This window comes from Aotus nancymaae, unplaced genomic scaffold (assembly GCF_030222135.1).
Source record: "Aotus nancymaae isolate 86718 unplaced genomic scaffold, 86718_ANA_hifiasm-v0.15.2.pri h1tg000003l, whole genome shotgun sequence".
Taxonomy (NCBI): domain Eukaryota; kingdom Metazoa; phylum Chordata; class Mammalia; order Primates; family Aotidae; genus Aotus; species Aotus nancymaae.
In genome coordinates, this window is record NW_026988414.1 from 30,655,750 (window position 1) to 30,682,646 (window position 26,897).

A 26,897-nucleotide genomic window follows, 5' to 3' on the forward strand; every position below is an offset into this window, starting at 1 on the left:
AACTTTTAATGAACCTTTGAACTTGGGACAATTCAAAGATTTTCTATAATATGAAGTTGCTTTATTTGAAGCATCATCAATAACTCCCAAGGACAAGTTAGTTCAATAATTCATTCAGTTATTCAATCAAAAATGTTACTGAACACTTACTATATGCCAAGCACTTTGTTAGGCACAAAAAATACAAAGTTGGGGACTACTGAAGCACACAAAAAGAGAAGACAACCTTAGTGTTAAGAGGTCAGGACAACTTTGCTAGAAAGTGACTCTGACCTAAAAACTCAAAGGAGTTAGGAGAGGGCAAGGATGGAATTCCAGAAAGAGGTAACAGCATGAAAGCAAAATCTCATTGGGGTAACTGTAAGAAGTTTAGTTTGGCTGAAACATGAATAGGATGGATGGGGGAAAAAAGTCTTTGATTACAGCACAGTAATAGTATTTGCCAGAGTGTAATGCAAAGAACACAAAGTTATGAATCAAACCTCGATTGCAGTTCCTGCCCTGCTGCCAAATAGACAGATGACATGGTTTCCACATCCACTGGGACTGTATTTTAGAACACATGACAGATTTTTCCATGAAGAAGGGAGGCATTTAATTTCCTACAGAATGTTGTAAATCTCACATCTGAGATATTTACAGTTTACGTCCCTCAGTACCAACGAGGTGCTGTTATTAATATAAGTAGCAATTTCCCCAAAACAATCTGCTAAACAGCTAAGTCCCTGTTGTGTGATGCCTGTGAGGCTGAAGGTGCAAAGACCAGCCTACAAGCAAGCAAACTTGCATCTTCCCCAGACAGGTGTGAGAAGTGGGCAACTAGGCAAGTGTTATTGGCAGGTACTCCCAGCACATGTCTACTCTACCTAGGCTTATGACAGCTGAGCTGGTCTGCTCCTGCCATATTTGTGTCTGCTGATTTAATTTCTGCACTTAGGAAGACAGGATTCGAGCCAGATATTTATAACCATCCCCCCCAAAAAAATGTTTTAATGAATGCAAAAGCACACCATCTCTGGAGTCCTGAGCATAAAGTCAAAGCTTTATGTTTTTAGCCTCCCTGCTATCACACATAATACTCTCCATTTATTGAGTGCTTACTCTGTCCAAGCTTTACAAGCAACTCAGCTAATCCTCACAATCCTCTGCAATGGGTTCTAGTATTGCTCCATCTTAAAAGCAGGAGTTATTGAAAGCACAGAGAAGTGAACCATGTGCCCAAAGTTGCACAGTTGATAAGTGGCAGAGCCAGAACTAAGAATTCAATTTATTTAGAATTCTGAATTAATTCAGAATTAATTCAGGTAACAGCCTGTCCAACTCTAGAGTCTGTGCTCTCAACCACTGTGCTACATAAACAAGTCAGGCTCATCTGTCTACTTACCCAAGTGGCACCACTGAGGTATGGCACTCAGAGGCTCCTTAAGTTTCCAGGACACTCAAGGATCTGAATTCTCTGAGCTTCAGAGAACTCACTTCAGTCATTTAGTTGTGGGGGAGAAGAGCATCTTCTGTATCTGTCCTCAAATCTATCTTTCCATGCTCTTGGGGAAAGGCATCCTTTCTCCCTCTCTCCTCTCCTGCTCTCATTTCCCAAATCCTTTTTTCTTAGACACTAGTTTGTTCCATCTCCTCTGCCTTAATAAAACCTGTACTTGAGACTTACTGTACCTTCTCACTATACCTACAACCCCATAACCCTTTCTCCTGCTGGACTTCATAAATGGCTGAGAGTTACGCATTGCATGGGGGGTTTTTGGTTTCGTTTGGTTTTTTCTTCTCATTCCCCACTGAACTCTCTGAAATGGTTTCTGAGCACACTGCTATACTAAGATTGCTTTCCTCACGGTCACCAGAAAACTCTTTTTCATTGTCCTTTTTCAGTTCCCTACTTTCAACCTTTTCAAACTCCCCTCACTTAAAATCATCCTGGTAATTTATACATTTGATTAACGGAAACTGCTTGTACAATTATGAAAATGGGCTTTGAGACCTGACTGATACTTCGTAATTTGGTAGCTATGGACAAGCTACTGGGACCTCTCTGTTTCAGCTGCCTCAGCTGTAAAGTGGGACTAGGAGTCACAGGTGTTGTAGAGATTAAGTAGGATTCCACGTGGAGGCACTTAAACAAGCCCTGGCACAGCTGGGACTGCTTCTGTGAAGTCTGAGCACTCCTCCTGATTCTGAGGCTTTTGCTTTCTTGCCAGTTCTTTTCCTCCTTGTCTGAGTATTCACTTCCTATGCTCTTTCCTGGGGCTTATTTCTCTCCTTAATCCCTAAATTTTGCTAAATGCTGAAATTCAGTTTTTGGCTCTATGCTCTCCTCTTCCCATCTTCTTCCTTAATAAAAAATAGTAGTTGCCATTTACTATGAAATCACTAGATGCTGGGATCCGTACTAACGCTTTCCAAGATGTTCTGGTGTCACCCCAAAATCAATTTCTGCAAAACAGTATTGAGCTTTTTACTTTCCTGAGCTAAACTCCTTCCCCATCCCTCTGTCACCATCAATCCAGCTACCAACAGTCAAACCCAAAGTGCTATCTTTGATTTGCCTTCTGTTGTACCCCCTGTAGTCAATTTGAAAACAAACTCTCTGTTTTTTTCTCCATTCTGGTAGAAAATTCAATCTGAATTTCAATTTCAGATTGAAATTCAACATGTTTGGGCTTGGTTCAGTAAAGGACCTAATTCCTGGGTCTGCAGTGTTGATGGCTGGAACACAGATGATCTGGCCCTCATTCCAGGATAACAAGATGCTATGGGCTTTGTAAATGAGATCCTTATGAACTCTCGGGTGCAGAGTATTTTTAAAGTTTTCACAAAGTATATTAAATCAGGAAATTCTGACAAGAAAGGGGGAAAGGGGAATTTACATACACTGCCATCCTACTAAGTATCAGGAACTGTGCTAAATGCTGTTGCTTCCGAGATACAGTGATGATCTCATTTTTTAAATATAAAAAAATAATGCCATGATGCTTTTTCCTAGTGGCACCTCAGAGTACAGTTCTTCTTCATAGAGGAAGCTGAGAAAATGCATTTTTTGTTTTGATTTGTGTCCTCCTGGCATGTTTTAACACTGACCTCCAAGTCAGTTGATCACCTTGGAGAAATGGAAGTCATGATTTATCTTCTGTTCTAATGCAGGAATCATCACCTCATGGCTGGGTTTCTCATTCGTTTATTTAATGATTCATTCAACAAATATTTATTGGGTCCCTACTGCATACCAGCCCTGTGCTAAATGCTGGTAATGCCACTGTGAATGCTTCACTCTCACAATGCAAAAAAAGGCAGCTATGCAAGTGAATGTGGAGGAAGAAGAGGGTGATACAGGAGCACACAGAAGAAGGAAGGCCCTTCTTAGATTAGCAGGCTTTACTTTCTTCACTGGTCTTTCAGATACATCTCCTTTTGTCCACCCCTACTGCCACCACCCTCATCATTTAACATCTGTATTTCCACAATAAGTTCCCTGCCTTCAGTCTCACCACCTCCAAGTCATCCTCCACACTGTGGTTGCAGTCATCATTCTATAATGCAAATCTGTTTATGTCTCAAACTTTCTCAACTTTCAAACAAACGCCCCTGGCCTTTCGCATAAAATTGAAGCTCTTATGCTTGGATAGTGTCATTCACACTTGATTGCTGCTTATGTCTCTTGCTTGATGTTGTGCCACTGCAAGGAGCTAAGAACCCACATTTCTTGCTACAGCCACACAGAACTACTTCCAGGCCTTACAGAGCTATTTCTGCCTGGAAAGCCCTTCTTTTCTCCTTGTCCTCATTCAAGACTCAGCTCATGTCAAGTTCTCTGAGAAACCTTCTTGATCTTCTTACCCTCCTTGAGTTTGATGCCCTCCCTTTGTGCTTCCACAGCATTCTGGGCATATCTCTCTGAAAAACTGACTCTATAGCACTAGTTGTTAATTGGTGTCACCCAGGTGCTGTCCACCCTCAATGGCGCTAACCAATGAGATGGCTTATTGTCACCCTAACTTATCAGGCACTCTCAAATATTTTCTCTCCTGGAATGTCCTTTCTATCGTTTCCTACCTGGTAAAAGACTATCATTTTTCTCAAAAATCACCTGCTCACATACTCCTGGGAAAGCAAAAAATTACTTTCATGCCTGAACTATTGACACATGGTTTATCCTACAGTTATAGCAGCTAATCAGGTTGAATCATAGTTAAATACCTGTTTCCTTGATGACTGGGACCATTTTTTTACTTTCTTGCCTTTTTTTGCCAGCCTCTAGCACATAACAAGTGCTTATACATGTTTTCTGAATGTTGAGAAAATCCAGAAGCAGGGGATGGAGTATACAGCATACACATTAAGATCTCATAGTACAATATAGAAGTATCCTGCTTTCTATTTCATGTGTGTTCTTTTTGTATTTACAACTAGATCATAAACACTTTGAGGGACAGAACTATGTTACATGTTTTATATGACTTTCAATGCTAAATACAGGATAGGTGGTCAATAAATGCTTGTAAATGGAATCTGAGTATAATCAAAATAAATTGATCTTGCAGATGAAGGAAGAGGAAATATATAGTAACAAAGCAAATAAAGAGCTCTAGTAAAAGCAAAAAATATTCTTGATCTTTTCTTGCCAAGGTTTTCAAAGAAAATGATGAGAGTGTTCACCATGGGATAAAAAGGACATATGCTGACAATTATATTTAAATCCTCTCTATGCCAATTTCACTTGAAAATATTCCTGGAAAGGTCTCTACTTCACTTGTTATTTGAAAATAAGAAGCTCAGATTTCTATCTTACTGAATACCTTTAAAAATCATAAAAACAAAGCTATTTTAATAACAAGCATCCCTTTCCCAATTCCCCTCTTTTCATTTTTCTTTCACCTTCAGCTGCGCTGACTTATGAGTCAAGATCACTTTCATAAGTGTTTCTCAATTAACCTCACGAATATCACGCTTTTTCCCACTTCAAAGAAGTCACAAAATGTTAAAAATAAAAAGGTCCCCATCCCAAGCAGCAGAGAGATGCCCCAACCTGTCATCTCAAAGTGAAGAGAACCCCCCCTGGTGAGGAGCAGCAGTCATATGTACTGGATCTGAGCTTCCAGAGTTTACTTCTGTCCGCATCAGCTTGGCTTCCAGATTCCCCACACACTTTTCCTAAAAATCCAAGGTTTCCCACGTGCACAAGAGCCAAAAATATACCTGTCTGCCCATCCCACCTTCCAGGTACAAACAACACGTGAAGGTGGAGAAACTTTCACACGAGGCTCTTTCTAGACCCAACCAACTAATTTGTAAGTATGCTACACGTTATCCCAGGAATAATGAAGTCTTTTACGCTCCAGATGTGACATTCTAGCAACCTCAAAACTAGATTCCCACCAGATGATTAGGAGCTGCCAACCATACACATAGAAGGGGCATAGGAATTCAGTGAAGGCTGCAGAACACCTCCCTCCAGTCAAGCTCTTCCTGCCTTCATTGGCCTCTAGTCACACCTCTCCTAAGTGACCATTATCTGTCCCTCTTTTATCTCCCTTTGTCCCAGTCCTGGACTCCTCACACACTGACCCAGTCTCCGCTGTTTCAAAAGGCCATTCGATTTGACGCTTTTCCCGGGTGCAGCGGGTGCACTGCACTCTGAAATCCCGCCCCTGTGGGACTGGTATTTTAGGAAATCTTTTTCTCAGGACCTTTTCCATTGGACCAAAGAGATATTCAGAACCGTGCCTGTCCACCAACTAGATAGCAGACAGCAGAGAATCTCTCCCAGGAAAGAGGTTGAAAGGAAAAAACGACATCCCCACAAAGAAAAATAATAACCCAGAATCCTCCACATATTCCACACGTGCATGTCATAAAATCCTTGGGAAATGGGTTGGGGGAGGATAAAGACCCAGCTTCCCACTGCCGCCGCCACCGCCACAGCAGCCCCTGTCCAGCTCCCAGCGCTGCCGCGTGGTGTGCGTGAAAACAGCACCTTCCCCGGGGAGGAGAGATTCCGGCTCCCTGCGTTTCTAGGAGGTGATTATGGAAAGCCTTTCAGTAACTCATCATTTATCCCCGCACTGACCCGAGCCTTACTCCGGCGTCTTTGGCACTAGAGCTCAATCAGAAAGCCGAAGGCTGCCCGTCCAATTTTCCAGGTGACACCCCCCTACCACCACACACACACACCCCACTATGCGCCTAGGGCGCAGAGGGGTGGAAGGGAAGGATGCCAGGTGCCCATGCCTGAGGGAAAATCAATGGCAACGCTTACAGCTTGGGGTGAGAAATCCCAACCCGCGCCCGGGTGGGAGGACTTGGCATCAGCTACCTGCAGGGCGCCCCCGCCTGCACACCCACCCAACGAGTGCAGGCTCGCGTTGCAGCCCGGAATGCAGTCAAGAGGGTGGAACGGGACGGAGGGAGCCTCCACGCCCCCTTTGTCTCCACGTTTCCCAAATGACATGGAAGGAAAGTTTACGAGCAGGGAGGTGGTAGCGTTCCGCTGGGTCAATCTGACACCTCGCAGGAGGCGACCCTCCCTGGGTTCGTCCTCTCCTCTGCACAGCCCAGCGCCGCCTTCATCTGCACCTCGACACCCACAAGCAAGGCATGGGACACCTGCACCGCCGGGTCCGGCCAGGAGCCTGCCCCCGCCCCCCGCTGCCCCACAGCCCCGCTGCAGCGCCGTCCCGAGCGGCCCGGCTGCGGGCGCCGCACTCACCTCCCGCAGCGGAGCGTCCTCCCGTGCGCCCTACTGGGCCGTCCGGCTCCCGGGGGCGAGGTGCATTCAGGCGGCGGCCCGAGACATGCTCTCCAGGCGCTGCTGCATTCCGCCTGCGTGGGAGAGCCAGCCGGCGAGCGCGCAGCGCGGGCGTGTACGAGTGTGTGTTTGTGCGAGTGTATGTGTGTGTCAGTGTGTGTGCGCGCGCCCGTAGGGCGGAGGTGCGCGGGATCACAGATCCCCCTGGGCGCCCATCCCGCGCTCTGCCTCCTCCGCTGCCTCCTCCTGGCGCTGCCGCTTGCGCAGGGTCCAGGTTTCAGGATCTCCTGTTTGTTTAATGAAAGGGAAGGAGCAAAAGGCTGGCGGGGAGCGGGCGGAGGAGGGGAGAGGAGGGGAAGGGTGGCGGGCTGCGCATGCTCAAGAGATACAGCGCGGCTCCGGAGCCGAGGCTGAGCGGAGAGAGTGAGCCTGTGGGAGAGGCGAGCCAGCCAGATTGCGTCCAGCTGAGTGGTAGTTGCTCCGCGAGGTTCTCAGGAGGCAGCGGGGAAAACCCGCCGCAAAGGTGCGCCCCGCGTGGGGACTCCTCGGCGCATGCAGTGCTGGAAGCCAGTGGTGGGATCCCCACCCATCCCCGGAGACCGCTACTGCCTGGAGTCCTCAGTAACGCGGGGCTGTCCTCTCCCTGTGTGGTTTTAGTGCCGGCACAGGCGTTCCTGTGGGCCATTCTCTCGCCTCTACCCTGGGGGCAACCAAGATGCGACTCCTCAGAGGTCCAGGAGGAACCACAGGCTGCAGGTCGCCCCGAACTAAATTGAGTTTCCTGATGTGTGCTTCTTTCTTTCCCTCCCAACTTCCACTCCTTTAAGAGCTAGAAAAGGCAACATCCAGTCGGGTCCCACAACAGCTTTAATGGGGAGAAGGCAGGGAGGGAGCTAGGGATAACTCTTCCAAAGAACAAAGGGAGGCGAAGGAAGGTGAGTCACTGAGGATCCCATACTCAGCCTCCTTTGGTGACAGGGTTAAATGGAAGAGACATTTGCCCTATTCAAGAAGGAAAAAAAAAAAAAAAGAAGAAGAAAAAGAACAATGGGTTCATTGTCCCCCTTGCCTAGAATGCCAACGCAATTGTAGGTCTTTGTGAGGTTTCTGGCTACTTGGTAAAGTGGAAGAACTGTCAACTCGAAGAGAGTCCAGTAAGAGAACCTGAGCCTGCGATGGCACCGTAACCTGAGGCCAGGGGAGATGGCAGGTGAGTCTCTGCAAGTGAAGTGGAAACTTCTTGGGTGAGATTGTTCTATGAGCAAAACAGAATGGTTAGGATCCACTCAAGAGTTTCTATTTTCAATCTCTTCCCTGTTTAATCACTCTGTCTCCCCACACACCACACTTCATTTTGTCTCCTGCAGAAGAAAAGACGTCCCAAGCAGGAAACATTCTAAAGAGATTTCTACCTCCTTTTTATTCATTTTCTGTCCCTCCAGAAAAGGATTACCTTTAGTCCCCTCTGCTTTGGAGGAATAGAGGACAGCCTGCCTTGTGCAGATCTTTTCCAAGCTTTCATTAAAGATCACCTCTAAGCATTTCCACTATACAGTGGAAGCGAGCAGATGCCTTCTTGCTGAACTCTGACCCACATCCTATTCATCTTCCCAATAATAATACCAAGTGACACTCGAACAGCAGGACAATTAGATCAAATCCTAGAGCACACCCAGAGGAGAAAAAACAGCATGTCTAAATACCACCAACAGAAACAAAGTTTAGGAGAACAGACTTAGAGGAAGGAAAGAATGAAGGGAAAGTTCTTAAAAAGAGAAAGTGCCCTGGGTGTAATGGCCGGTTTCTTTTCTCAGTCAGTCCTCTAAAGGAGTAGAATTGCAGCATCTCTTTGCTTAAAGGACAGTGAAAGTGAGTCTCCATCCACCAAGTAGGGGAGATCAGGTTCTCCCGAAGAGCAGCAAAACCTCTAATAGTGAACCACATAAGGTATTTGGAGCTCCTCCTTCCCAGCCTGTATTTATCAGGACTTTCCTTTGGTGCTGGGCTTCTTGGAAGGCATCCAAGATAAATCTGCCTTGTTGCCACATTCCCCTCAGAACAGTAAACAGTGTTTACTGGAATTTCAAGGTGTTAACATTGGTGGGGCCATTCGCCTCCTTGAGGCAAGAAAGTCATTCTCTTTGCCCTAATGCATAAGCACAAAGTGAGTGACGGCTTTGAATCCATGAACTAAGTGGGGCTGGGGTTTACAGTTCACTCAGCAGGACACAGTTCTAAGGCATTTTCTCCTATAGTGATAAGTAACCAGGGTTGCCTGGCCAAGAAGCCCACTCTGTTTGAGCTTAGCCTTGGGAAAGGGATACCACTCCCATCAATGCTTAGGGACACCCTGTTCACCATTTCAAAACAGACAGTAGCTCCAACAAGGCCAAGGGTGAAGAGGAATTTTTAAATGCAGAATTGCAAATAAAGTGAAATCTCTTTATGGTGTGTCTGCTAGGAGATGGTGAATGAGCAGTTCTGGAAGAGATTTTTACTGTTTAGGGATGGTGGGGGAAACACAGAGGATATTAAGTGAGATATGTACATAAAGCACTTAACATAGTGCCTACTGCATAACAAGCTCTCCATAACTTGTAGCTCTTATTTTGGTTATCAGTACTTTTATTATTAAAGTAATTTATTTGAAAAAAAAAAAGGGCTAAAAACATATTTTTTTCTTTAGCTTAAACAGGCAAAACAGATAAAAGCCAAAAGCCTTCCAGTTTTCCTTCTGGCTTCCTCCATCGCCCCCTCACTCATCACCCTGATCACTGATGTATTCAAATCCATGTAATGAAAAGCATGCTATAAAAACGTGTGGCAGTGTGAATGGGGAATAGCTCCAACTCTCACCCTTCCACCCTCAGATCTAGACTTGTGAGATAGCTTTGTCTTTCAGTAACATGCCTCAAGCACTTTTTGCCACTCACGTCTCACAGTGATTAAGGACTCCTGCCTGGCAGGGTCTCTTGCTATAATACCCCACCTACACTGGAACACCAGGCTTTGTATTTGTACTCTTTATTTTTATTTTATTTATTTTATTTTTTTTTTTACCTGCCTTCCAATTTTAGCTATCAAATGTGTTACTCCTCCTAGGTAACAGAATGCCCAAAGCCAATTAATATGCACACATCTGCAAATAGTTTTGAGATAAATTAATGGTAAGAATTTCAGTAGCTGCCAGTATTTTTAATGCTTCTTTATTACAGATTTCAGACTTAGTGTTTATCTGCTCTACTTAAAGAATTATCCCTAAACTTTGTACCTCCTTCTACAAACCAGTCAACATACCTAATGGCCTTACTTCTTATCTCAGCAAAATAACCCAGCATTGTTGTCTGGATATATATGAAATTACATATTTTTAAAGAAAACTAGCTATTAAATTTTAAATAGAATTAGCTATTCAAAGCGTAGTATCAAAAATTATATAATTAGTAAAAACCAGTAATAAAGCACTAAACATAAAATTCTCCAGAGTTATGACGCTATAGTGATGTGTCTGGATTCTTAGAAAACTGTATTTTCTTACAGTTTTCTATATGTTTACATATAGTTTTCTAAGAAAACTATACAAAAATTGAATTAGATTATATATAGGTGAGGCAACATAACTCTGTCATGATACAGTATGTGCAAAGATTCTGCTCTGAATATTTTCTAAGAAATATGAAATACACCATTTCCATTTGAATTTTATCCTACCTAGAATTTTGGTTCTTTTCAAAAATCACCCTAATAAGACAAATAAATATATCATGTTTTCTTCCTGTAGAAATTTCTTATGTATAGCAATCTTTTCTGGTTCAATAAAAATGTCAGGCCATTACTGTAAGGGCTAAACTAGTGGTTTCTTATTCTAAGAATTAAAGTGTTTCTGGAACTATCAAAAACTATTCCAAGACTATCCCTACATCCCTTTGCATATACTCTTACTGTAACGCTTAACATCAAGTTCTCTTTTTATATCTGCCTTGTCCCCACTAGGTTGGATGTAAGCCATTCAAGAGCAGGGTTTCTTTCTTTTTTTATGCTTCTAGTGCCTTGTGAAATAAGAAAGATGTATCTGTTCAGTAAATGTTTAAGGAGTAAATGAATAAATACATTGCCAAAAATGAATTTCTGTTGGTAACACGTTGACTTTGAAATAGACTACCAAGTACCATGATACTTGGCATTCCTTATAGATGAAGTCAGTAGACACTGTTTTGTGTGTGATTATCTATAAATGGCAGTTGAGATGAGAAAAGCAAATCAGTAGATAGTAGATAGTTTTTAATCCCCTTGGAAACATATATATTAAACCCATTCTAATTTTTCTGGTTCAGAAAGCGAATTAGTTTTGGCTCTACGTGTACTATTATTCCAAGGATAGAGTCATGCTGACCAACCTAATCCACCAAAATAACTTTCTAATGTATTAAACTTTGCCCCTAAGTAGTACAAAATATTTGGGTCAATTATGGTTAGAACTCTTTTTTTGTCATCAAGAAAAGCCAAAAAGTAAAAAGGGCCACCCCCAGAACTTTACCCGCAGCATTTCTACTATAGCTGTCTTGAATAAAACGCTCTAGTAAGAAGTTGGTTCTGTTTTCATGGATGGGAATTTGGGTGATGGGGAGCAGGTGGGGTGGAGGAAGGCTTAACTATGAACAGTCTCATCTCTGATCAAAACTACTCTGAGACAGGGAAAGGAAGATGGGAGGACCAGGGGATTGGCATCCTGTTTATCTTTTCTCTTTCATTAATTCATGCATCTAATAAAAGAGTTTATTAAGAATGATCTGAAAGAGAGACAGAGAGATCCCCAAAAAGAAGTTGCAGTCTTTCATAGACTAATCTGAGAAGTAACAGACCATCACTTCTGCCACATTTTTTCAATCATACAGACCAACCCTGGTACTCTCCTCAGATTATCTTAATTTTAGGGTGATTTTTCTTGCTAGAACCCTGACTGATATAGATCTCAAGAATCTCTTTGTTATATATGGACTCATCTCACCCACCTTGGACCTAATGCTTGTTGTTATTTCATATGCTCTGATTTCTAGTTTTCTCCATATACCGTGGTTTATAATCGGGGTTAATGCCTCATATGGCCCAGCCCCCAGGATCTATGCACATGTGTTGCTGGAGCTCCCACCTAGTTTTCCATGTCTGCACAAGTAGGACCAGATACCTATCACTGATTCCATCACTGTTTGATTCCACCTCCTGGTGCCATCCCAGTTATTCCCTCTTGGAAGCCTCACTGGGAATTGTGAGAATTGTTATTCAACCTCTCGGGTTTTACATTTTGTAGATATTCTACTGTTAGCTCTTCCCTTCTGTGGACTCTGCCCTTATCCAGGAGAGGCAGATTTGCAAAAGGTCATCTATCTCTTCTTCTCAGTCTGTTCCATACTGGCAATGTGGAACCATTCACCTCCAATGGTTGATAAATGGCATAATGTGTGTCTTTATTTTTAATTTTTATTATCTTTAAAATATGAGAGGGCTGAACTAAATTACTCAATCATGATTCTTTTTCTTTTCTTTTTTTTTTTTTTTAGAGACAGAGTCTTGCTCTGTCACCCAGGCTAGAGTGCAATGGAAGGATTTCAGCTCACTGCTGCAACCTCCCTTCCTGGATTCCATTCTCATGTCTCATCCTCCCAAGAAGCTTGGATTACAGGCATGTGCCACCATGCCAGGCGAATTTTTGTATTTTTAGTAGAGACAGGGATTCACCATGTTGGCCAAGCTGGTCTTGAACTCCTAGCCTCAAGCAATTCATCTGTCTTAGCCTCCCAAAGTGCTGAGATTGAAAGCATGAGCCACCACACCCCACCCTCAATCATCACTTTTTAATAGTCTAGTCCAGGGGTCAACAAACTTATCCTGCAAAGGACTAGATTGCATATATTTTAGACTTTGTGGGCCACATGGCCTCTGTCACAACTACTCTGCTCTACAGCCATGGATATGGAATAAAAAATGAGAATGGCTGTGTTCCAATGTATTAAAAAGAAAACAAAAACAGGTGGTGGACTGGATTTGGCCAACAAGTTATAGATTGCCAACCCTGAGTCTAATTCTTCATTTTCCACACTTCATCTCTGGCATCAGCAATGTGTTGAGTAGAAGGAACTTGAATCTTGCTTTCTGTCCTGCCTGCAGGAAAATAATAAGAACCACAAAATTGAGTGCAGGAAATCTTAGTCCATTGTCAGTTTAAGGGCTCTGCATCAGTGAGTGTGGCTTTCACACTATCTTAAGAATGCATTCAGAAAATTATTTTTCTTCCTTTTATTAAAGCAATTGACTGTGTTTTCCACATGGAACAGTGGAAGCAAAGGCAACTATACTATTTTTAACCTAAAACCAATGTATGTAGCCCTAAAAGTTCAGCGAGAGGAATATTTTAAAGGAAAATAAGAACAATAGTGTGAGCATGATACTCCTATTAAAAAGGAGCAGGTAAATATATTCTAATTATGACTAGCAACTTAGGAAAACTGCCTCTAAAGATAAACTCAACCCCAATAAAACAAATACATTCTTATACAGTCCCCAGTATAGGAGCAACACTTCTGAGTTGAATTCACACAAGTTGAGCTGCTGTCTGAGCATTTTTCCACATTCAGCCCAAGTTATGAAATTCAGCTTATCTAAAAATTTCACTCAAATTTCACTCTGAGTTACAGATTCAATGCATTCCCTATCAAAATTCCAACATCTTTTTTGCAGAAATAGAAAAAATCCATTTTAAAATTCATATGAAATCTCAAGGTTATTTGGGGGAACCCAAATAACCAAGACAATTTAGAAAAAGAACAAAATTAGAGGTCCCAAAACCTACCACGAAGCTAAACAAAATACAGTAGTAGTGGCCTAAAGACAGACATAAAGATTATTGGAATAAAGGACCCAGAAATAAACACTCACATATATGGTCAAAGTTATTTTTGACAAAGTTGCCAAGACCATTCAATGGGGAAAAGACAGTTTTTTCTCAACAAATGTTGTGGCCAACAGGCACAATAAGGAAGTTGGACACTTACACCATATACACAGATTAACTCAAAATGGATCAAAAACCTGAACACAAGAGCAAAACCTACAAAACTCTTAGAAGAAAACTCTTAGTGGAAAAGCTTCATGACATTGGATTTGGCAATGATTTCTTAGGTATGACACCAAATGCACAGGCAACAACAGCAAAGATAGATAAGTTAGACTACATCAGAACTAAAAACTTCAAAGGACACCATCAACAGAGTAAAGGGCAACCTATGGAATGGGAGAAAATACTTGCAAACCATACATTCCATACGTCTGATAAGGTATTAATATCCAGACTATATAAAGAACTACAACTCAACAACAGGAAAAAACACAACCCAATTTAAAAATGGGCAAAGGAGTTGGACAGATATTTCTTCGAAGAAGATATACCAACGTCCAATAATAAGCACATGAAAAGATGTTCAGCATCACTAAACAAATCAAAACCACAATGAAATACCACTTCACTCCCATTACGATGGCTTTTATTTTAAATAATGGGAAATAAGTGTTGATGAGGATTTGCAGTAACTGAGACCCTTGGTCCAATGGTGGAAATATAAAATGGTGCAGTCATTATGATGGTTCTTCAAAGAATTAAACAGAATTACCGTATGATCCAGCAAGTCCATTTTTGGGTATATACCCCTAAAAATGAAAGGGACTTGGACGGACATTTGTACACCCACATTTATAGCAGCATTACTCACAACAGCCAAGATGTAAAAGAAATCCAAGTGTCCACTGACAGATGAATGGATAAATAAAATTTAGCATATATATATATGTATACACATACACACACATACACACACACACACACACACACACACACAATGGAATATTATTCAGCCTTTAAATGGAAGGAGAATCTGATGCATACTACAACATGAGTAAATCTTGAAGACTATGAGAAATAAGCCAGTCACAAAAGTACAAATGCTGTATGATTCTACCTATGTAAGGTACCTAGAATAATCAAATTCATAAAAGCAGAAAGTAGAATGGTGGTTACCAGAGAATGCAGGTAGGAGGGAATAGGGAGTTATTACTTATGGATAGAGTTTCAGTTTTGGAAGATGAAAAATGTTAGATGGATGATGGTGATGGTTACACTTAAAAATGGTTAAAATGGTAAAGTTTATGTTGCGTGTATTTTACCACAATTTTTAAAATTATAAAAAAAAAATTGTAATTCACTCCTTCAGTTACTCCCTCCCAGCAAGCTTTCCTCTCAAAAAAATTATATTAATGGTACCCATAATCTAGTAAAAACTGGATATTAGGCTGACATTGAGTTGAATTCTGGCTTTGTCAGGGAATGTTTTAGCTACATGCCCATAGGCAAGGTACTCTAAGCCTGTTTTCTCATATACAAAATATGGAAAGTAATTTATCTTAATAAATCATGAGAAATAAGATAACATAAAAGATGTCTGGCAAGAAATTGACAATAAGTAAACAGAAGCTATCAGCAGCAGCATCATTCATATTTCCCATCCAAAAGTCATCTTAAAAACTTGAGGTCATCTTTGGCCTCTTATTATAACCAGTTACCATATTTTGTCACCCTAACAGGACAATTCTTTTTACAAAATGTTTCATGATTTTTTTTCTTCCTCTTCTCAAGGCTGACATCCCAAGTATCATCCCAAGCTGGGATAAGAAGGATACGCAAAGGGATCTTTATGTATATATTTAACTTTCCTATAGGAATTAGCCTATGATAGTCATCCATTCATTCTTTTATTTAACAAATAGGTATTGTTTGTGCCGATGTAATCAATGAAATTGAGGTCAGGACCTCAAGATAGTACTCTAAACAAATCCTGCCTAATATTCTGACTTTGTGTATGTATGTTATTTTCAATTTACAAATGTATTGGGTAAAATAACAATTTCATGAAAGGTGTAAAGGAAAAGCCTCAAGGACTTAGCTAAAAACAATCTTAAGGTGTTGCTGGAATAATATACTTCAGTCATATGAATATTTTATGTTAACCACCTAACTTTGATATAGATACGAGTTATGATTTTAAGTCATTTAACTGAAGCCTTTAAGAACATGGCTCCTAGCCCTTGCATAATGCCACAGCACTTTAATGGTAAATGATACATTAATTCAGCAAAGTGCCTAAACCACTCTTCTAACCAGGAAAACTATCTCAGGAAAATTACTCAACTATATACCAAACTATATAAATCTCTTCATAAAGTACCAATGATAATTAATCATCAACTATCAATTATAATATTATCATCATCATCAACAGATAACCTTCAGCGGAATTAGTCACCTTTAGTCTAGACAGCTTGGTAAGCCAAAGATTCAATAAAGTTAAGTGTCTGTTGTTTTGGTTTGCAGTTTTCCCCTTTTTGCCAGTAATGTTATCCATATTTCCTCTAAGAAAGCGCTGTTCTCCAACAACTAATCCATTTGTTTTGAGCAGGATTGAAAAACCTCCTCCTGCTGCAAGCATGTGCATAGAATTCTAACCTAGTTAACCAGAGTTTCCCATTGCCCTAGTCATTGTGGCATCTCAGGGATAGCAAATGATCCAAAATGGGAAAATTAGATTAAAATTCAGAACTTTTGTTCCCATGAAAAAAAGGCCTCTTTTTTACTAGACTGCTAAGCAGTTAAAATGCGGTAAGGCTGGGAATGACGGAAGAGAAACCTTAACACAATTTTCAATCCCTAATCCTACTATGCCCTAAAGTGTCACTGGACTTTTTAGTTACTTGAGCAGTTAATTTGTTTTTTGCTTAAGGCATTTTGAATTAGATTTCCTTTCCTTGGCCCCATTGAAAATGTCTTTATGGACACATTCATTTAGGCATCTCTTTAAGAATAAAAATGGTAAACAAAAGAGAAAGAAGGCAAAGGATGGGGACAGTGTGTAAAGGATCCCTATGGCCGCACTGTGACTGGTTTCTAGCCCAGGACATTTTAGGCAGTCTTTCACTTATGAGCATACATCTTATGTGTCCTCTTCAATTGCCAGAATTGATGGCTGGCACTCTTCAAGGCTGACACCCACCGTTAGACAGATGGAGCTGAGTGGGGCAAGGCAGAGGCCAGGGAGACCCTGCCAACTCATTTGGCCTCAGGCCCAGCCCTACTCTATAACCACTGCTGCTGTCAATATCCAGCTAAGGCTGGTCTGAGTTCTCTTTACTGTCAGCTTTTCTAGGCCCCTGAAGTTGACAGTGGCATTGCTCCTCCCAGGCCTGGTGGGTACATGTGCCAAATCACAGCTTTGCATGGTTGGTAAGGTGTCCCTTGGCACTCAGGCAGGCTAAAGCTGCCTCTCATCCCAAGGGCTCCTGCACCACAGGGGTTGTAGGGAGAATGCCTGGAACAGCTGTCACCCCTCTGCTTGTCAGACTGATGTGACTGGCTTTGTTGGTATTCTCTCCTTCCCCACAGTTCCCAGAGTTGTCCAGTTTGTGAGCGTCGACTTCCCAGAGAAAGAGGAACTGATCTTGGTTTGTCCTCCTCACCAGGTCCATCTTTTATTCTGCATCTAGAAGGAATCTAAAATGTGATCATGTCACTCACTGCCTAGCTTTTCAAGGGTTTTCCCAGCCTGATGCTCAAGGTCCTTCATAATCTTGACCAAGAATATATATCTGCCCCAAACTTCACTATTCACAACCCACCCAAATCTTGTCACATCCAAGCCAGTCCAAATGTGCCAAGTTTTCTCCTATCAGCACCTCTTACATGCAGCTGTGACTTTCCCTGGCTTGTATGCTGAAGTCTTATCTGTCTTTCAAGTGTCAGCTCAGATATCCCTGCATCCAGAAAATGTTTCTGAATCCCCCAAAACAGATGAGGGGAAATAAAGTACCCCTCCTCTGTGTTCTCACAGCTTTCTGAGTTTACTTGTATCCTAGAATCTCTCATACTGTAACTACACATTTATACATGGCTATGGTTTAACTATTTTCTTCCACTCCAAAATTTATGGTGAAACTTTTAATAACCATTGTGATAATATTAAGAGGTAGGGCTTTTAGAAGTCACGAAAATGCAGCTCTATGGATAAGATTAAGGATCTTATAAAATGGCTTGAAAGTGTGGATTCATTCTCTTCTGCCCTCCTACCATTTAAGAATATAACATTTCTCCCCTTTTTGCCCTTCTGTCTTCACCATGTGAGGACTTAACAAGAAAATTCTCACTAGATGCCAGCACCTTGATCTTGGATTTCCCAGCCTCCAGAACTGTGAGAAAATAGATTTCTGTGCTTATAAACTAACCAGTCTCAAATATTTTGTTATAACAGCACAAACAGACTAAGACAACATGTGACTCCTTTTATAGCCTGTGAACAAATTGAAAATAGGAGTTATGTCTCTTACCTGGTATATAACAAGTACTTCACTTACATTTGTTAAATAAATAAATTAATGGCATATACATAGTTGTGCTTCCCTATTAAAATTAGAGCATGAAATAAGATAGTAAAGGCCTGACTCCTAGAAGGTGTTTCATTTCAGGAAAAATGTTACTGCTGTCTTCTGCTAGTCCACAGGACTGTCTGATTCTAAGTGAATGTGGATTGTACGGGCCAGGATAGAAGAGCAGGAGGACTCTCACTATTTCCTGCCTCTTGTAGGTCTAATAGAGAAGAACTCTTGGCTGTGGAGTATCCCATCACCACTTCCACCAAACCAAATCACTTTATCTCTGTGCGCACTCCCAAAGAGCAGCACATCATGGGTGTATACAGAGAACCAGGGAGCACAGCTCTGCTTTGGCAATCAGTGGTACCAGTGTCCCCACACTGTCCGTGACTGGCAGGGATACCCGGTGGCTACTGTGTCACTGCATGCCCATGGTAATGAGTGTCAGCCATATTGAGGGCAGTGAGACTTCCATGGCACCTGCAATGCTGGCTCAGTGTATTGGTTTTATCCCAAATATTAGGATCTGTGTTAATAATGGTGTGCCACAGCAGTAGTTACAATGTTGAGGCTCCCTTTTCCAGATTAGTAGTATCTGCTTGCCAGCAGCCAGAACTAGAAACTAGAAAATTAAATAAATTAAACCCAAATCAAAAAGTAAAGAATAGAACATAGCTGGTAGAAGAGAGGATCTTTTCATCAATACTTGTGCTACCATCTCGTGTACCATAGAAAAGTGGAAGAAGCTAGAGAATCATTTTTTCTTCTGTCAATGAGACCATTTCCTCTAAACTAATATGATCTAAGATAATGTTAAAACTCTAGGTACTGTACTGAAATAGAGCCCCAAACCTTGAGTCCAAATCTTGCTTTTGCTCTGTGTTTCTCACGATGTTGTTGAATAAGATCGTTCTCAGCCTAGGGACCATTATCTGTAAAACGGGCATAATAAAGACCCATCCCATTGGATTAATATATGGATTACATAAAATAATGTATATCAAAGTACTTCACAAATGTGGGGTGTGTATCAAAGTGCTTTGCAAACTTGGGGTATGATCTGCAGCTACTCTGCAGGGCTTGGTGCTTTATACATAGAAGGTGCTTGATGAATATGTGTTGAGTTGAAATGTAAGAGAGCTATCACTAAACACAGCACTGAAATGTTGCAGGATAAATTGATAGTTCCTTACTCTCTCCACTTCAGGTCATTCTTCTCGGTTTTGGAGAAAGAATTGACATTTATCAGATGGGTTTGCAACTGAGTGGGGAAAATATATAGGAAGTGACCCTTTATTTCAGTGAAAAAGGTGCCCTCTAGGTTCTGAAGCAGGAATCACACTTCCTGGGTATCAGAGATTCTCACAGTTCCACAAAGCTCCTCCGTAGACACCCTATGGATATTTGAGCGTGAAGAACCTGCAGAGGGTGGTTAGCTGCATTCACATTCTCTTGACTATTAAGTGGAATAGGGTTTTGTTAGTTGTGGGTAATGGAAGTACTCAACATTGCCAAAGAGGACCAAAAACAAAAAAGTCGCACACGGTTTCACCATCCACCGTGAACAGAAAAGGGCAGTCTTGGCTAATTGGTTGTCAACAGATGCCTTGCCAACAGTGGTTCAGATGATGGGAGTCATGATTCAAGCAAAGCAGGAATCAGCAAACTCACAATGCCTGCCCAGTGGGCAATGAGAATCTTTGAGGAATGTTAGGTATACATGCAAATACAGACTTATAGGAGAAAGGTTCTGCAGTAGACCAGAGTGTATGCCCTTTCGAAGGAAGATACTCACAGTTGTCATGCAGGAAAAAGACACAGTGTTATCAGCTCTTGGTTTTTCAAGAAAAGCTGCAAGTCAGGTTTTACATGAAATCTTTGACTTTGGCAAAAGTTGAATATTTTTGTTTCCCAAAAGGCAGAAAAAGAAGCCCTGTGTTGGTCAAGAAAAACAAGCAAGATTTAAATTATGGTCAGCCAGTGTGCACCTTCTGATGAGAGTTTCTCTAACACTCTTCAGAGCTTTCTTCTTTTGAGGACTTAGCAGGATGTAATAATAAGAATAAAGATTAATAAAATAAAAAGTCCACACAATGGCACATCCTAAGGCCTGTGGATGACTAGATTATGCTGTAGTCGCAAGAAAACTATGACGTGCATCAGGACCATTAGGAAAAGAGCTGTGATATGGTAAGGCACAATTTCCTGTGAAGCAGGGGCAGTATGGCAAATGAGGGGGTAAAGACTTTCCTATGCAGCTCCAGCAGCATAGAAGCACACACACACACACGCACACACACACACACACACACACACACACACACACACACAGAGCAGACTAGATCTCATGGACAGCATCGCACAGTTAAAACCATACGCAGCAAACTCAATAGGAGAGTCCTGTAGGTGAATGGAAAGAGCATTATGTTAGGAAACATAGACTTAACTGCAAATCACCTAGCTTGTAAAATGGTGATTAATATAATGCATTATTTGTAAGGTAGTTTGGAGGATTCAATGAGATTATGTGTTTGACACCCAGCATAGTGTTTGCCAAATAGTATACTTGGCTTTAGTAGCTCTGCCTGAACCCAGTCTACAATCAACATGTATTTATGTAGAAACAAGGGCAGGACAGGTTTCATGTCCACTTTATGCACAGGTCGAACAGCATGATGGGAAATTTTCTTTTATTATTATTATTATTATTATTATTTGAGACAGAGTCTTGCTGTGTCGCCAGGCGCCAGGCTGGAGTGCAGTGGCGCGATCTCGGCTCACTGCAACCTCCTCCTCCTGGGTTCAAGCGATTCTCCTGCCGAGTAGCTGGGACTACAGGCGCGTGCCACCACGCCCAGCTAATTTTTGTATTTTTTAGTAGAGACGGGGTTTCAAGGAAAATTTCTTAAATGTTGACTGAAAGAAAGCGTAAGGGAGAATACCTTCTTCTTTCTCTATGTAGGACCATACTTGATTTAACAAGTACAGACTTCTCTGTGGAGCTGCTATAAGCATACATGAAGGGGATAATTTCAGTTAATTTATATCTAACACAAAGTACTCCCTAAAGAAGTAATTTTTAAAATTCATATTTTCTACTTGTTACTGTGTCAGGTTTTGGTAAGTTGAATTTTTCTGGTATGTTCATTGCATTTATATTTCAATTTTATTGTCATAAAATTGTCCACAATGCCATCTTAATTGCATTTTTACTATTTGTACAATATATAATGAGGTCCTTTCCTACTTACTATTCCTGACATTGGCTATTTGTATCTTTCTTTTTAACAATCAAGTCTTTCCGAGGGTTTCTCTATTTTAGTAGTCTCTTCAAAAAAAAACTTTTGACCTTTTTATTCTTTTTATTGTTCATTTTTATTTTATTAATCTTTGTTCTTATTATTACATCCTGCTAATTTCTTAGAGCTTAATTCACTGGGTTTTTCTTACTTTCAAAAGGTAGATGTTTAATGCATTGATTTTCAGCATATACCTATATGTATATGCTCTCTATATATGTATAATCATTTTTATATTTTTAATTGTTCGGATTGACAGATTAAATTGTATATATTGTATACTGCATGACATTTGAAACATACATACATTGCAGAATGGACAAACCAAGACAAGCAACATATGCATTACCTTACAAGGTTGTCATTTTTGTGGTGAGAACATTTTAAAACTTAGCATTTTTTAAGAAAACAATATATCATTGTTTATTATATAATTGCTATGTTGTACAATATATCTCTTGAACTTATTCTATCTAACTGAAATTTTGTAACCTTGGATCATTTCCTCAACCCCCTCCTCCACCACCACCTCAGCCCCTGGTAACCACTATTCTAATAAGAGCAACTTGTTTTAAATTCCATTTATGAATGAGATCAGTCGTATTTGTCTTTCTGTGTCTGGATTGTTTCTCTTAACATAATGTCCTGCAAGTCCATCTATGTTGTTGTAAATGTCAAGATTTCTTTCTTTTTTATGTGTATATATTTTAATTTATGCATATTTTAAATCCACAAGGACATCATTATACATTCAACATCTACTTCTATTTATCTATGTATAACCTTTCTATTGTCTTTCATTTATTTCTGCATCTCCAAAATTTCATCTGGGATCTCATTTTCCTTCTGTCTGAAATGTACTTTTAAATTTCTTTTAGTGATGAGTTATCACCATTTTTGTTCATCTGAAGATGTCTTCATTTCACTTTCATTCTTGAAGGATATTTTCATAGGACGAATAATTCCAGGTTGGTAATTATTTTCTCCCAGGGCTTTGAAGATATTCTTTTTTCTGGCTTCATTTTTTCTATTGACAATTCAGCTGTCAGCCTTGTTCCTTTAAAAGTACTGTTTTTTCACTGGCTGCTTTTTTTTTTTTTTTTTTTTTTTTTGAGACACAGTTCCAGTCGCCAGGCTGGAGTGCAGTGGAGTGATCTTGGCTCACTGCAACCTCTGCCTCCCAGGTTCAAGCGATTCTCCTGGCTCAGCCTCCTAAGAAGCTGGGATTATAGGCATGTGCCATCATGCCAAGCTAATTTTTGTATTTTTAGTAGAGACGGGATTCCACCAGGTTGGTCAGGCTGATCTCGAACTCCTGACCTCGTGATCCACCCACCTCGGCCTCCCAAAGTGCTGGGATTACAGGTGTGAGCCACCACACCCTGCTGCTTTTAAAATTTTTAAGAAGAACTTCCAAGTATAGATTTAACTTAACTCATCTTGCTTGGAGTTCATGGGACTTGTTGAAAATGTGACTTGATGTCTTTCATCAGTTTTGAATAGTTTTAGCCACTGTCTCTCAAAATATTGATTCTGGACCATTCTTTTCCTTCCTTTTGGTTCACTTCCACACATATCAGATCTTCTAACCATATCCTGCATATTGCTTACGCAGTCTTCTGTATTTTCTATCATTTTGTCTCCTTGTTTCTCATTTTGGGTATTTTTTGTTTATCTGTCTTTCAATCACTAGTTCTTTCTTCAATTGTGTCTAATCTGCAGTTAATCCCATCTATTAAGTTGTTCATTTTGGCTATTTTTTTTTCATTTTCAGATTTTCATTTGATTATTTTTTAGTTTTCAATTCTCTACTGAAATCTCTAGTCTTATTATACCCTTGGGCATACTTATTTTAGTCTCAGTATTAACACTGCACTACTGGGGATCCTATAAGTCAGTTTCTATTGTTTATCGTTTCTGCTGCTTTTCATCTGCATTGTCTTATCTCTTGATTACTTTTACTTTTTATTGTAATCATTTCATTTCATTTCTAGGAATAATTTGAGGCCAAATCTCTTCCATGGTTAGTTTCTGCCTGGTTCGTAAGGCACTAGCAATCTAGAATTCACTTTAATCCAGTTGAATGATTGTTAATATATTTGCTAAGGCTGTTGTAACAAACTATCATGGACTGGGTAGTTTAAACAACAGAAATTTATTTTCTCACAATTCTGGAGACTAGAAATCTCAGATCAAGGTGCTAGCAGGGTTGGTTTCTTCTGAAGCCTCTCTTGTTGGCTTATAGATGGCTATCTTCTCCTTCTTATGTCTTTACATGATCTTCCCTCAGTGTGTGTCTGTGTCCTAATCTTTTCTTCTTATAAGGACACCAGTCACATTGCATTAAGGCCCACTCTAATGGCTTCATTTTAACTTAATTACTTTTTAAAGACTCTGTCTCCAAATACTGTCACAGTCTGAGGTAATGGGGGTTAGGACTTGAACATATGAATTTCAAGGGGATATAATTCAGCCCATAACAATGAGTGAATGAGATGACTCAAAGCTGCTGACATATTGGGAAGTGGTGCTGTTTACCTCTAGTTCAATGATGCTACTCTTTAGGATCCGAACACAAAGTCAAGAAGTTCACCAAGGTCGGTGCTTTTTGGTGGTCCCTAGAATTCAACTCCATAGACCCTTAGTTTTATGAGATTCTCAAAATATCACTCAGGTTTGTAATCTCTCAGCACTCACCTTCTGCAGTCAGTAAATTCTCAAAGAGGAACAGATCTTCCTCTAGCATAGTAAATACTCAACAACATGTTGGCTGTCTAGTATCTATGAGTAGATTTGTAATATATTTCATCCAGATTTTCTAGTTGGCCTCAGTGAAAGGACTGGCACATTTCTTTCTTTTCATTATCTATCAAGAAAGAGAGATTTCCTTGGTAATGTGTATATGTGTTTGAGTGTGTATTTAAATAAACAGGGTTATGTATATTAGTTTATTACAAAATAATGTTGTGAAAAATTCAAGGTATAGAGATATGTTTACAGAAAAAATAAACATGGACCTCATTTCCATTTTCCGCTCTCCCACTAATCCTACTTTCTCCAGAGGTGACAACTGTTGACATATTACTGTACATCCTTACAATAAATTTGCTGTACACTTCCATATGAACATAAAATATGTGGTCCATATTCAATAAATGACATCAGACATACCTTAAGGTCACTTAATGTGTTGTCTTTCTGTGTCAGTTCACATAGATCAACCACATTCTTTTAATTTGTTATATAGAACACTAATATGAATATACCATCATTTGTTTACCCATTGCTATATGATGAACATTTAGATTATCTTTAATTTTTGCTGTTTTGAACAGTTTTGTAATGAACATCTTTGTACATATCTCTTTCTGCACACAGATAAATATTACTAGATAGAAGTATGTGTGCACTTCAGATTTTAATAATTACAAATTTCTCCTCAAACACTTTACCAGTTTATACTCCTGGAAATAAAAATGTATAAGAATACCTGACTCTTAGTACTCTCACAAACTCTAATTTCCCTAAATATTATGAGCATTTTTTCCTATTATTGATGATTTTTCTTTTTCTGTAAATTGCCTGTTTATGGCCTTTGCTCCTTTTACTATTTATGTTCCTGTCTCTTTCATTTCATTTGTATAAGCTTTTTAATATTTGCAATAGCATTTTAAAATATAATGCCAAACTGCTGCCTGGTTTTAATTTTTGTGATAATTCAAAATTGCATGTGACTAAATCAATTTTTTCTTTTGTGTTCAAAATTTTTATCACTTTTCTGCATTTTCTTATTGATACTAGTTTTAAAGTCATCATCATAAATTTCATTTTAAAATCTTGTGTGTGTTACACTGAATTTATTTATGTAGAAGAATTTTCAACCTAAAATATTGACTCTCTCCCTTCAGTAAAATAGTACCTTTTCATTTATTCAGGCCTTCTCTTGTGTCTTTCAGGAAAGATTTGTAGTTTTTGATGTTTGTATTATATATTTCTCATTTGGTTTGGTTTTATATATTTGAAAGATTTTATTATTACAAATGCTTCCAAATTTTTATGGGTCAATGCAATTTTTGCTTTATTTTGTTTGCTTGTAGAGATACTTTTACAGTTGAGAAATTTTCTTCTTTCTAGTTTACTGTAAATTTTTATCAAGAATGAGCAATTAATTAGATTAAACATTTTTTGGAATTTTTTGGGATAATATGATTTTTCCTCTTTTAATCTGTTAGTGTGTTGACTTGCTTTAATAGAAATTATTTAATGCTTGACCATTCTAGTATTCCTGAGACTAAACCATTTGATAAGGATTTTGATGTATTATAAAACATTATTAGATTTTCTTAATATTTAAGAAGGATTTTACATGTATTTAATAATAAAATTTACAATTCTCTGTCATTTTATTTATCTGTCTAGTTTTTGTATCTAGATTGTAGAAGCCTCATGTACTGAAGTAAAAAAATTTTTATCTGTCTCTGCTATGAAATGGTTTATATAGCACTGGAATAATTGGTTGAGTAACTTTTTGTTATTATTTTTAGTATATCTTTTCTAAGCAACCTGTATTTGGACTGGTTTTGCTACAATATATACCTCTGTTTCAATGTGGAAATTAAAAAAAAAATTTATTTTAAGTTCAGGGATACATGTGCAGGATGTTCAAATTTTTTACCTAGGTAAATGTGTGTCATGGGGTTTGTTTACATGTTATTTTATCACTTAGGGATTAAGCCTAGTACCCATTAGTTATTTTTCTTAATCCTCTCCCTTCTCTCACCCTCCAGTCTCCAATAAGCCCCAGTGTGTATTGTTCCCCTCTGTGTGTCCCTGTGTTCTCATCCTTTAGCTCTCACCTATAAGTAAGAATATGCAGTATGTGATTTTCTGTTCCTGCATTCATTTGCTAGGAATAATGGCCTCCAGCTCCATCATGTCCCTGCAAAGGACATGATCTCATTCTTTTTTATGGCTGCGCAGTATTCTATGGTGTATATGTGCCATATTTTCTTTATTCAGTCTATTATTGATGGGCATTTAGATTGATTTCATGTCTTTGCTATTTATTGTAAAGAGTGCTGTAATAAACATATGTGTGCATATGTCATTATAATAGAATTTTTTATATTCCTCTAAGTATATATTTAGTAATGGAGTTGCTGGGTCGACAGTGGTATTTCTATCTCTGTGTCTTTGAGGAATTGCCATACCATCTTCCACACTGATTGAACTAATTTACACTCCCACTAACAGTGTAAAAGCAATCCTTTTTCTCCACAGCCTCACCAGCATCTGTTATTTTTTGACTTTTTAATAGTAGTCACTCACACTGGTATGAGATGGTATCTCATTGTGGTTTTCATTTGCATTTCTCTAAT

At 39.7% G+C, this 26,897-nt stretch overlaps 1 protein-coding gene across 3 annotated transcripts in view; it reads right to left on the reverse strand.

Moving 5' to 3' along the window:
- The window catches only part of PLPPR1 (phospholipid phosphatase related 1), a 626,458-nt gene that overhangs the window by 304,573 nt on the left and 294,988 nt on the right, over nt 1-26,897 (reverse strand). The window contains exon 1 of one of the 3 annotated variants that reach the window (XM_064375986.1): nt 6,716-7,076. The exons of the other annotated variants lie outside the window; for them this stretch is intronic. The gene's annotated coding sequence lies outside the window, so the exon portion shown is untranslated. Of the gene's footprint in view, nt 1-6,715; nt 7,077-26,897 lie in introns of those variants that run through there. 3 annotated transcript variants of the gene reach the window in all.